This window comes from Harpia harpyja, chromosome 12 (assembly GCF_026419915.1).
Source record: "Harpia harpyja isolate bHarHar1 chromosome 12, bHarHar1 primary haplotype, whole genome shotgun sequence".
NCBI lineage: Eukaryota > Metazoa > Chordata > Aves > Accipitriformes > Accipitridae > Harpia > Harpia harpyja.
This window is the reverse complement of record NC_068951.1, coordinates 19,831,386-19,843,753: the sequence shown is the minus strand read 5'-3', so window position 1 is coordinate 19,843,753 and position 12,368 is coordinate 19,831,386. Positions and strand designations below refer to the sequence as shown.

General features: G+C 41.2%; 1 protein-coding gene across 2 annotated transcripts in view; it reads left to right on the top strand.

Moving 5' to 3' along the window:
* Window positions 1–6,310: 6,310 nt before the first annotated feature.
* Window positions 6,311–12,368, top strand: part of AMER3 (APC membrane recruitment protein 3) — a 43,538-nt gene continuing 37,480 nt past the window's right edge. For both annotated transcript variants that reach the window (XM_052804013.1, XM_052804014.1), the window contains exon 1: window positions 6,311–6,505. The gene's annotated coding sequence lies outside the window, so the exon portion shown is untranslated. The remainder of the gene's footprint in view (window positions 6,506–12,368) is intronic.

Below are 12,368 nucleotides of genomic sequence, written 5' to 3'. Positions count from 1 at the left end.
AGTTTTACTGCTTATTTACTGTAACTGCAAAAATATATTAATGGTCATATTTCACTACCATAAAAGCCTTGCTTGTAATGCCATACTCCTACCACAAACATCATTTAATGACTTCATGGAACACGGTCAGAAATTTCACCTTCCAGCTGTGATAGCAGTTAAGGCAGCAGCAGGCAGTAAGCTTCTGGAGTTAGCCACTACCACCTAGCACACAGGAGGCAGGAGAACAAGAGAAACAAACACCGCCAAACATTATCTCTAGGTCTGCTAGCAAACTACATTTAAAAGTGTGTATTTTATTCTCTTCTAAGATGTACAACTTGCCACTTTAAAATGAAATCTGGCTGTGACATTGCCACTAACAACATAAATCCAACACACAGATTTGTTTCCAAAATGTATGTTCCACTGAGTAAATTGACCATAAGCATTTCTAACCATGTTGTTACCAACTGCATTGCTGGCGATTTCAAAGGCTTCATTTACCATCCATTTTCCAAATGTTCTTTTGTTTGCCTGTATTTAAATGCTGACTGGTGGACAGGTGAGATTTTATGTACAGCAAGGGGCTACTTGTCGCAGTTAGCAAACTGGCTGTAGTGCTCTTTTTCCTCAAGGTCCTATCAACTACACACTCAGCCAAGGGGTTTCTTCCCTCAAAACAGGATTTGTGATTTGGTTCATGGCCCCTTGTCGTGGTTTAACCCCAGCCAGCAACTAAGCACCACACAGCCATTCCCTTACTCCTCCCAGTTGGGATGGGGATGAGAATCGGAAGAGTAAAAGTGAGAAAACTCATAGGTTGCGGTAAAGATAGTTTAGTAAGTAAAGCAAAAGCCACATGCACAAGCAAAGCAAAACAAGGAATTTGTTCACTACTTCCCATCAGCAGGCAGATGTTCAGCCATCTCCAGGAAAGCAGGGCTCCATCATGCGTAACAGTTACTTGGGAAGACAAATGCCACCACTCTGAACGTCCCCCCCTTTCTTCTTCTTCCCCCAGCTTTATACGCTGAGCATGATGTCATATGGTCTGGAATATCCCTTGGGTCAGTTGGGGTCAGCTGTCCTGGCTGTGTCCCCTCCCAACTGCTTGTGCACCCCCAGCCTGCTCGCTGGTGGGGTGGGGTGAGAAGCAGAAAAGGCCTTGGCTCTGTGTAAGCACTGCTCAGCAGTAAGGAAAACTTCCGGGCACTATCAACGCCGTTTCCAGCACAAATCCGAAACATAGCCCCATACTAGCTACTGTGAAGAAAATTAACTCTATCTCAACCAAAACCAGCACACCCCATACCACCCATGAGGACTCCTTTGCAAGATCCTGTGACAAGTATATCTTCTGCAGTGCGACCAAGCCAGCATCTCTGTGCAACATACATTTTATTTTTTCACTGAGATACAAAATAAAAGCATATGGTGAAAGACAGAAGTGGGAGCAGCAGCCTGTCCTGCTCACAGCTCAGCATCCCCATCTGTGCATGTAGACCTGAGCCTGCTGTGCTATTGTGCTCACCCTCACTAACTTTATCTAATTACTCCCTTCTCTCTTACCTAGGTCTTTTTGGTTTTAGCTCTCCTTTGATCCCAGCTTTAGCATTTGAAAGACTATCCCATTAGAGCCACTGAAATAGTTTCTCCCTCACTGATGGTCTCTGTTATTTGAAGCTGTATATCTATGGCTACTTACACCTATATGTTTTTTCCTTTCCTGACCGAGCCTTTAACAAAGCCTTCAGAGCACTTAATTGTATGTATTCAGGCACAGGGCAATATAAAATTAAGCAGGGAAACCAAGTCATACAAAAGAGTCATTAAAAATTTCCTATAACCTTCCTTCCAGTCATCACAATAGCATCTTCCTCAGCAGAAGCTGAGAAAATTTTTTTATAGGTTGCACTGGGATGTCTGTGGAATAGTGCATTTTGCCATCCCCCATGCTTTATGCTGAATGATTATTTTGCCTTTGAGACAGAGAGTGTCTGTTAATGACAGTAGCAGTTCAATAAACTGGAGGTATTCTTGCCTCATCTAGACAGATGTCTATGACACAAAGGCATATCTGGAATGGAAAAACTTCTGAAAATGTGCCTTGTATTTAAACATTTCTGAGGTCAGGTCCCTGAGGTATCATGTCCCTCCTAGGTGTTGTCTCTGGTCTCTAGAGCCTTGGAGTTCTTAATGATTTGGTGAAACAATTCTTCTGGAGTAGTTGTTCACAGTATTTAATGCAGCTCATTTTTCCCACGTTGATTTTATAGGTAAGCATTTCTTAGCTGAGAGCTTTTTGTTTAAAGCAGAAAGTTTAAGGGCAGCCACTATTCTAACATGAACAGCTGGAGAAATGTCCTCACCATATTCTTTTTTTCTCAAAATCCCTTTTCATTCTTCTTTGAGGCAACAAGCAGTTCACAATGAGTCATCCATAGTCCCCAGAATAGCCATACTGAGAATGTGATCAGTCCCATCCTGGAGGCACTCGGCACTCCTTCCTGCCATCAAGGGCATCATTACTGGTACTCCGAGGCTTGGCTGGCAGGCAGGGCAGCAAGCTTTTTGATACCAGTACTGAAAGGGGCTCTTGCAACCCTACCTTCTCCACCTCATCCCCTTGGCAGCAAATAGGGCAACGACAGTGCCTCAAAGACAGGCAGGAGATGTTGAGGTGGAATACACTTACAGAAATCTGTGGATAAAAATCCTTCTATTTCCTTTGCTAAGTACTGATGTTATTAACAGCAATTCACAATCCTAAATTTTGCAGCAGACGCTAGCTCACCAAGTAACCAAGAAGAGAGTAGCAATTAACTTAATGTAAGCCCTGGGAAGCAGTGAGATAAGTAGCAAAGGTTGTTCCCTTCAACCTAGGGCAGTCTTCTGCTAGCAATCTGGAGAGAAAAAGCTCCATATCCCATTACCAATTCTCTACAACATGCTTTGCATTTTACCAAGAAATACTGATAAGAATCCATGAATAATTAAGTTTAAGCGGATGTTAGCAGAAAGCTCAACTGGATTGGGGTATGTTATACTCTTCATTAGTTCACTGGCAGGAAATAGCCTGGGTCAAATTAATTCTGTAAGTAATTCCTTGGAAACAAATAGACCTACCTCAGCAAATGGTTTTGTTCCGAGTCGCTTTTGTTCTGAATCTGTTACCTTCTTCCATGACAGAAACTTAAAAAATAGTATAGTTTGCTTTTTGTGAGTTGCTCATGCTAATATTTGTCTTCAATCACTTGACGCAAACATTTGCTACCCACACTGGGGAGATGCAGGCTTCCAAGTTCCGCCAGGCTGGGCCTGCTTTCATCTAAAAACTCCCTCTCTGTGTTTCCATACTGCCCCCTTATGTGGATTTTTCTCCTCCTTTCCCCAGTCCTCCTCATTGGGTACCAAGGACCCCTGCTGCCCTACTTTTGCCACACCAAGGACTGTATGTTCCCTAGTCCCTCTTCTCTCAAGGACCCTCTTCTTACTCCCCATGCCAAAGGCTGTGGGCTTCTGCTAAACAGATGGCAGCTGTTCCACGTACCCCTCATTTACAGTTTTCTGATTTCCATTCCCTTTTATGCCCACTGATGCTCAAAACAATTCTGGACAGACTGCATTAATCAGAATTAATCAGAGAGGGTGATTAGATTCTCCAAGAACCAACCTTTTGAACCAAGCTCATAACAGCCACAGTGAAATAGCTTGAAATGAAATGATAGCAGAAAGGGATAGTTCAGGGAACTGCAAGTTGAGAACTATTTAGGAAGGAAAAAAAGCTCTATTGCAATGCATAAAGGCTACCATGGTTCAGCTGCTATTCAACATACTGTGCATTTAAAAGTGAATGCAATAAGATTGTGATTTAGGCCAATGCAGGCTATGGCCATGGATAGCTACAGATAGCTATGGCTATGGATGGCCAATGGATTTGGCCACTTCCCTTGAAGAAGGGAAATAAAAGGCTCTAAAGATGGAAATGTTTGTCCATATAGACATCCTAAAACCTGGAGTTGTCTCATCACAGGAGCTGCTTTACCTGAGTCACCATGAACAGATTTGGGTATCTCATCCAGGTCTAGAGTGATCTTCTCTAGCTCCTCCAGCAAAGGGACAACAGGTGCCATTTGTTAGAAACAGGGACATCTATACGAGAGCTTTCCCAATTCCTGAGGAGCAGCAATACATTGTCCTAGAGACAGCAGGTATAGGATCTACCTGAAACACTACCAGTGCTAAGAGTCCCTCCCTGGCCAGATTCTCTTCTCTAAATCTTTGAGGATGGCTTGTCTTATTGAGCTTGAGTTGAACATGAAGTAGGCTTCAAATGCAATTTTAAGTGCTCTCTGTTGTTTATTTCCTTCTCCACATGGCATATTTGGGTACATCTTTTCTGATGTACCTTTACCTTTAATGCCTACGCTTCAGAGTTCAGAAACTCAGCTCAGAAATTGAGTGCGTGAGTAATTTTCAAATAAAAACTCTAAACCCCTAGTTTTGCTAGATTTGCTCAGACATTACCAACACCAGCCATCAGCCTTGAATCAGCACCAGAAGTGACCTCTGATTGACTCTCATGTCTATCAGTATTTCTAACAAGCCTTGGTGTTACTTTGAACAAAGGACTTCAAAGTTTTAAAGGCTCCCTCTTTCCAAAACACGAAGTGGAGGCTCTCAAAAGTGACATCATTGCAGAGCAAAGATGTACTACCTGAAAACTTGGTGGCTTCATATATCCATCATGAAAAAGGCTTTCTCCTGTATTAATACAAATATTTCACGTAGAATAAAACCCATCAAATCTTATTTCCAATGAATGTATTTTCTCTCATGATTGGTCTTAATCTACTTGCCAGAGCTACTAGGATTCACCCACAGCTTGTTCTTTCTTCCCACCAGTCTTTTGGTGAAGTCATACAAGGGCTTTCTACTTGTTGCAGGTGGACTGAACCCAGGGTGTTTTCCACATTGGGGACACCTGAGTGGCTTACTGGCTGGCACTTAGAGCAGGAGCACCCTGTTCTGCATCCTTTAAGGTTAACTGGCTGATTTTTCAGCTTTAGAAGCTTAGACAGCATAAAAGTTTAAGCTCTTTCCCTCCCCCATCTCCAAGGTTCAGCTAAAGCACACTGTGAAAAGGCAGATGAGAACAGGTAGCAGGTTAAGGCTTTTGTTCCCTTTCTGCTGTCATGTGGGGACAGAAGAGATCAGCTCTCTGACTGATGCACCTGCTCCATTTGTGAGGGAACACTCATCTTCAGTTCATACAGAGCTGGAGGATTTTCTAAATACCTGCACAGATTGGACCTGCCTGAACTTGCTCTGTCTCACTCAATCATCTGAGAGCTGCCTGTTCACTACGTTAGAGCAACTGTGATATTAGCCCCTACATCAGAAGGGTAAACCGCCCGCAGATAATGCCAGTCTGTACAAACTACTGCATTATCCTAGAGTACAGCTCTAAACTGCAGCTCACAGGAGAGCTACTGAAGTGGATTAAGCCACTGCTTCACGGCATACACTTTTGCTTTTAAGAGGCTCCTATCACACCCCCAACAGAGGTGTTTTAACAAGCAGGAAGGAGAAAGCAGGGGATTTGAGAGACTGATGTAAAGGACTCAGAGGAGAGTTAATGGGGAGGGACAATCAAGATATGATCAGGTTGGGAGCCCTTCATGGGGACAGGGCTCGGGCAAGGATGCCAGCTTTATGCTTTTGTGAAATCAAAGCTTTAGTGTTTGTGATGGTAATAAACTCATCTATACAACAAAGAATGATACTGTAACATCAGATGTTGACTTCACTACACATGAAGCAGAAGTTAGACTTACTGTAAGGAGAATTCGACAGGTCATGTTTGTCAAAGGCAATATGAGGCTAACACCTGGCACTCTAGCTTTGGGCAGCAGAAATATTCACTCTCTCCCCTTATGCCACTTTGCTCCCACATGAAATCTCCTCTCACTTCAACATTAACAAAAGCTCTGCAAAGGGTGGCACAGTCCAATAATCTGCATACATTGCACAGTGAAGCATCTCACTAACCTACGAACATGTTAGGACTGCTTTTCTTGAATCCTAGTCAGAAATAAAAAAACATGTGAGAAATGAAATTAATTTGGATGTGTTCCTCCCTGTTTAATAAGCAGTCATATAGAGAGGAACCAAAATGCTGGCTCAGGACTCCCGAGCTTCCCTTCTGAGCTTTTATTCCTTAGCAATGGAGACATTTCCATGGTATCAAGCAGATGGCTGAAATAAGCATCTTTCCTAAATCAAGCTACATGTTGAAGCCTAGAATCTATGTAAGGTATGAAAAAGCTACAAGCAGGAGGAATGAGGGGGTGGGGATGAAGGAAGAAGGAGGAGGAAAAGACAGGGGGTGGAGAGTAACACTGGAGAGCAGCAGTGGTCCAGCCCCTCAGAATCTGAAAAACATCACAGGAGCCTCTGGATAAAGACCAGCCTCAGTAGCAAGGCTAGGAGACAGAGGATTTCTGCTCAGTGATAAAACATGGTGAGTAGAATTTTTGTGATCTGCCTTCTTGTTTGGTCTGGTGCAATGGCATTTCCTTTGCTCTGACACTCAGAGCAACTCCGAGGGACTATTATTTCGGGATGACTGATCGTTTTTGAAGTATTGTTTTTTACTTATTTTTCCATACATCTGACAAGTGTGTGCCTGTATTTATATAAATGCACATCCTGTCTCCTTTTAAAGCAATAAATTACTGAAAACAGCCAAAGCTGACAGCATTAACACTTTGCTGTCTGGTACCAACAGGCTGCTGGTCAGGGTAAGTAAAAAATGCCCTGTTCCTTCTCAGGTACACAGCGGAAATTTCTGCTCAGCAGCCTTCTCCTGGCAATAGAGTTATGATTCGATAGCTCCCTGTGCAGGAGTTTATGCTGCCCTCTTACACAGTGTAATTGGAACATTTCAAGCAGTTACATTTATTTCAGCTTCAGGCATAGAAGAAAACTGAGTGAGGGGTGCAGAGGTTTTTTTTGTTAGAGAAGGAACCTCCTATTGTCATGGTCTCAGCCTCCTTCCGCCCTGCTGCACACCCCACGCAGGGCTGGGGGAAGCAGTGGGTGCCCCATGCGGGGCTGGGGGAAGCAGTGGGTGCTGCTGTTCCCCCAGGGATCCCTCCTGTCACACACAGCAGGACAGTATGCTGGGAGTAGAAAAGTGGTTAATTTTACTATGAAAAATCCTGAAAAATTCCCCTCCAGGGAACAGTTGGCAGGGCTTAAAGGAAGGTTCAGGCTTCTCTATAGCACATTGCTAATAAGATTAAGCATTTAACTACACATCCTTCTAGTATGCTGCTGGGGAGTGTAAGATCCTACTTTGTGTGCTCAGAGGAATTAAGGTTGAAGAAAAACACACCAATGTCCTTTTTGCTGGTTCTTCGTGAGAAAGCCATTGCCTGACCTAAATGTATATGCAAATAATTAGGCATCCTGGGTTACCCAAGAGAGACAAATGATTAAGGGGAATGATAAGATACAGTCACTAACGATGATGAGAGGAGTACTCCTAAAAAGAGGCATGATCTCAGTGCAGGTTTGTGTGTCACACAGGCATCTTTAAAAATAAACATTCGTCTGTTTCCTGAATCATGACTGTCCCTGATTACATCCTCCACCCTTTCCACCCTGTTCTTTTCTGTTTTCTAATGGAGGTGAGATACTAGCAGGGTAATCAGATTAAGTAAAAAGATGAGCCCTGCTTTAAAACCCTCTTTGGTTTCCACCCTAAGAAATGTTATGTTTATTTGCTTACTAGAAACAGTGTTACAATAACTGCAGACAGGATATCCCTACCCTCTAACGAGGAAGCATTTTATTGCTTTGTAATGAAAAATCAAATTAACAGAATGGAATATATGGTCATGATTATTAGTAACTATTTCCATTATTAACTTTTATCTTCTGAGATAGAGAGTTAAGGTTTTTGACTGTAAACAAACAGTCTTATTCCAAAAATACCCCCCCCCCCCCCTTTACTGGGAGCACCAGCTGTTCTTTATGCATTGCTAATTGATTAGATCCTAAGCATTAAAAATTAGTATTGTCCACTGACTTTAAAAGTAGCTGTGGCTCTCACCAACTCATGCTTGCTTGTTTTTGCATTTTAGGACTTCCAACTGGTACCCAGCAAAAATCCTCCTGAGGTTAACTAGGCATAGGAAGGGAGAGCCTGCCGAAGTGCTCTGTTCTTTTTCTCTTTCCCATTATACAATGTCTCAAGAAATATTTTAAAAAACATGTCATCTTAAAGTACATCCATTTTAAGCATAATGCATGTTCAAATGCCCAAACCAGATATATATTTTCAGGAAATTTAATTATGCTACCATTTTTGTTTGGAAAGCAGGGGTAACCTTTTCAAAGGTAGCTCTGATACTCAGGATCTTAAGTCTGGTTGATATGAAGCCACTTGTGGAAAAGGGATTTTGGACTCACTCCAGACTTATACCCCAAAACATAAAAGCAGTCCAAATAGAGCTTTTTCCTTCTTTTTTAAATAAAAAAACCTAAAAGAGTATGCAATGTTTATCAACTCTTTAATTTAATAAAAGGAAAATGCTTGCAAGGAGGTGAAATTAAGACTCCAAGTGGCACGCAGAATTCTGCTTAGCAAGAGACAGCAAGGTACCGTCTCCACAACCTGCCAATTTTAAGAATGATCTAAATGTAAAGAAGCAGAAAGAGCGCTCCTATCTCCCCTGCAAAACAACTGTATTTTGGATTTTGCTTATTTCTATATCCAAGAGAGACAATTACAGATAAATTACAGAGCAAACAAGCAAGTAAGAGTGTCCAAGCCAGACAGCTGATAAGATTTTGGAATAAATGAATCTTAAATATATTTTTTTGTACTTAAGCAAAAGAAATTTTGAGCCAAACTTGCTGAAGCCAGAGAGTTCATCTAAATTCCCTCTTCATAATAGTATTATTTCTAACCATGCAACCTCACTGAAGCAGATACTTCTACTTTCCCAGTAGGATGATCTTCCTAGAGTTACATCCAAGAGGACTGCTATTTTAGCTACTGACACATTAAAGCACAACCTCTTTTACCTTTTCTTTGAAGATAACCTAAACAAATCTTTCAACTGTGAGAGAAGCTAGTAAGATATAAGCTAATAACTTTGACACCAGCCCCAAACCCAAAGCAAGTCTTCCCCCATTCCTCCAGAGAGGGAAAATTGTAGACGGCTAAGCCTGGCAGAAAGCTTTGGGGGCCATGGGCAGAGGCAAGTGTGACCCCTCTCTTCTCTGACCCACATGACAAAGGCAATATTTGGACTGTTTGAATCCTGCCTACACCCGTTTTCCTCCTGCTTCCTAATGAATATCCAGTCCAGCTCCACTGCACCCCTCTTTGGCCTCCTTGTCTGTTGACATGGACTTAGGTAGAATTTAGGCCATCTGAATATGGCTCTTATTAACCAGAACAGTTACCTAACTCAGTCTTGTTGAGGTCCTCATAACCCAAAACTATAAGCAATTTCTTTGACTGTCCTAAAACCAAGTCTCCTCAGTCCACAGAAATGTGTTCACCTTCCCATTCTAAAACTTTTATTTACTTTTAGATGAATTACAGACACAGTAAAACCTTCTGTTTTTATGAAAAGGCTGTCAGACACCCTGCACAGATGGTATATGTTTGAGCATGAAGTATCCCTGTACTTTATGAGCAATATTATCCGAATTTAACCCAAAACCTTATTTCCATTATACTATAAGCCCCAAATCTGGATCTAATTGCCTTCTTAGACACTTGTGAAATCCTAAAAGTGAGCAGCTGGTATCATCAAGACAGATAAAAGTACTGTTTACTGTAGATGGGAAGTCTCAATGCTGCTGCACCTAAGATCATTGTAAATGACAGTATAAGATTCAAGGATGACCTCCATTTAAATGTGTGTTCCATAAATAATTTTACAGATATTAAAAAAAGAGATCAAGTAACATTAACGAAGAAAACATCCAGAGCTTGTTGAAAACAGAACAACCCAGCCTTAGTAGACTGCTAGTTTCCACAAGTTTCTGCTCTTTACAGTGATTTTTAATTGCAAAATATATTTCCTTTGCAAAGGTCAAAATCAGTCCCTCATATACCCTTTATTCCTGTGGAAGAAGAGATACGCTGCAAGTTAAGTCCAAGATAATAATTAAAAAGGAGCAGAGGCAGGCAATAGTGTAGCTGAGTGCATGGGTCGAGAAATCCCAGAGAAGATGTACCATTTTTTAAATGCCTAGAATAATGTTTCATAGAATTTTGATTAGCTTTACTTAACCACTGGAGAGTAACTTTCCCTTACAGCACTTTAATCTGTTTTTAACTTCACTGGTACAGCTTCTGGGGTTAGAAATATAACTTGTGTCCCTGCAGAAAGAAAAAAAGGTATCATGGTATAGACCATTACAACCAAAAGTGCTAAAAATATTAATAGATACAGAAAGAGAGTGGCATCCCATAAATATTTCTGTTCTATATTTGGAAAGAAGCTCATTGATAATTTATATCATATGAGGATGAAGAGGAACTCATAGTATGGGAAGTTACAAAACAGCATCTGAGACAAATATTTAAAAAAACCTGCAGGCTCTAGTAGTTTGCCCTTAAGAGCCCTCAAAGAGTTGACTGAGGAGATCTTCCCTTTCTTGGTGTTCATTTTTAATAACATTTTTAATGGGGAAGATTCCTGAAGCTGTGCCAGTGTTAAAACAGAATAAGCAGGATGACACAACGAACTAGATACTAAGTAGTCTGGCATGAATCCTGGGGGAAAACGAGAAAAATAATATATGGGATTAAACAGAAGCATTAAACAATTAGAATACAAAGTTAGTGATTATATGTATAGTAGATCTAAAAAACCCCCAAGAAAACAACACCTAACTTACATTTTTCCTCATCAGAGGAAACTGGAAAGGTAGCATGGGCTACCATCAGTGCATCTTACATTATTATACTACATATATTCTCAGTACAGATATTATTCAGGCCATTTGGGCTCTCATGTTAAAACTGTTCATCTAATCTATAAAAAAAAGAACAAGCCTTGAAGTTTCTAGACCCAGTTATCAAACTGGTAGTCCACTGTGTTTCTTATCAAGGAGATACAATTCAGATTAAAGATTTCTTTATTCAGAAGATTATCTAATGACATCCTGAATTCTAAGCTTTAATAAGTTTCATACTTGACAGTAAAACAAATCCACCTCTAAAGCCTTTTTAATGCATCTACAGAAAAACTTCCTAAGTATGCAATTTCCTACAAAAATGACCCTTGCTTAATACTCAGAATGGGCAGAAACAGCTGTAGGACTTCAAAGAGTCCTACATAACATTGTTATAACACTAGCATTTGCGATGTCACACACCTCTAAGGAACTCCTCAGCAGCAGGACTTCCCATAGGGACAAAGTACCTACTTCTACAATTGCTAAGGACTGAGATATCAGACACTTTATTTTTGGGATATTAATCATTGGTCTTGCATCAGCTGTTCCTGACTCTTTTCACAACTCTGCTGGAGTTCTGTGCACTGCATTTCTTCTCAATCACACCTTGCTTTTCAGAAAAGGAGTGTAATCATGTCCCAGTGACCTATTTCTAAATATGTAAAACAAGTTTCCTGTGGCATCAGTGAACTCCAGATACCTGACAGCGTAGTAAAATGTCTACTGCTTTTAATTCAGAATGCTCTGCAATACTCACATGCAGCCCCAAATGCAAATAAATGTGCCAACATCTCAAACATACTGATAGACGCCCATCTATCACCATCCACCATGTTTTCCATAGCATCCATACTCCTGATGTTGAATATCCGCACTTTACCCTTATGTTTTCTACCTTTTGTCACTGACCTACATTTAGTTCTAAATATTGTTAATCACCTGCTAGTTTCAGCTTGCACGAGAAACAGGCTGTCATCACTGATCCATGTACTGGAGAAGTGCTGCAGGTGAGACAACTCCCAGATACACAGACCCGTATCTTGTGAGGTGTTGGTCAGAGTGTTGCAGTTCCCAGCAAGCCCTGGCAACTGGAAAGCCACTGGAGGCTATGGACAGCTCTTATAGTGCAAAGTAGACTAAAGACTGCTTTATGTTGTACTTTAAGAGTGTACAAAGGCTAGGCTTGGTACTGAATTTAAAATCTCCGAGGCTGTCTTTGTACTGAGTGCAGGTCTGGATCCATGGATCTGATCTGAGATGATTGTTCTCAAGGGAGTATTGGTAATTCTTCATTTCATCAGAGCTGTTACATATGGTTTGTCAAGGAGTGCTAGAGATAGCACTGTGTTGTTTGTGTGTGTTGCAGAGTTCAATGGCTCTAAGGGGTTTTAGTTACG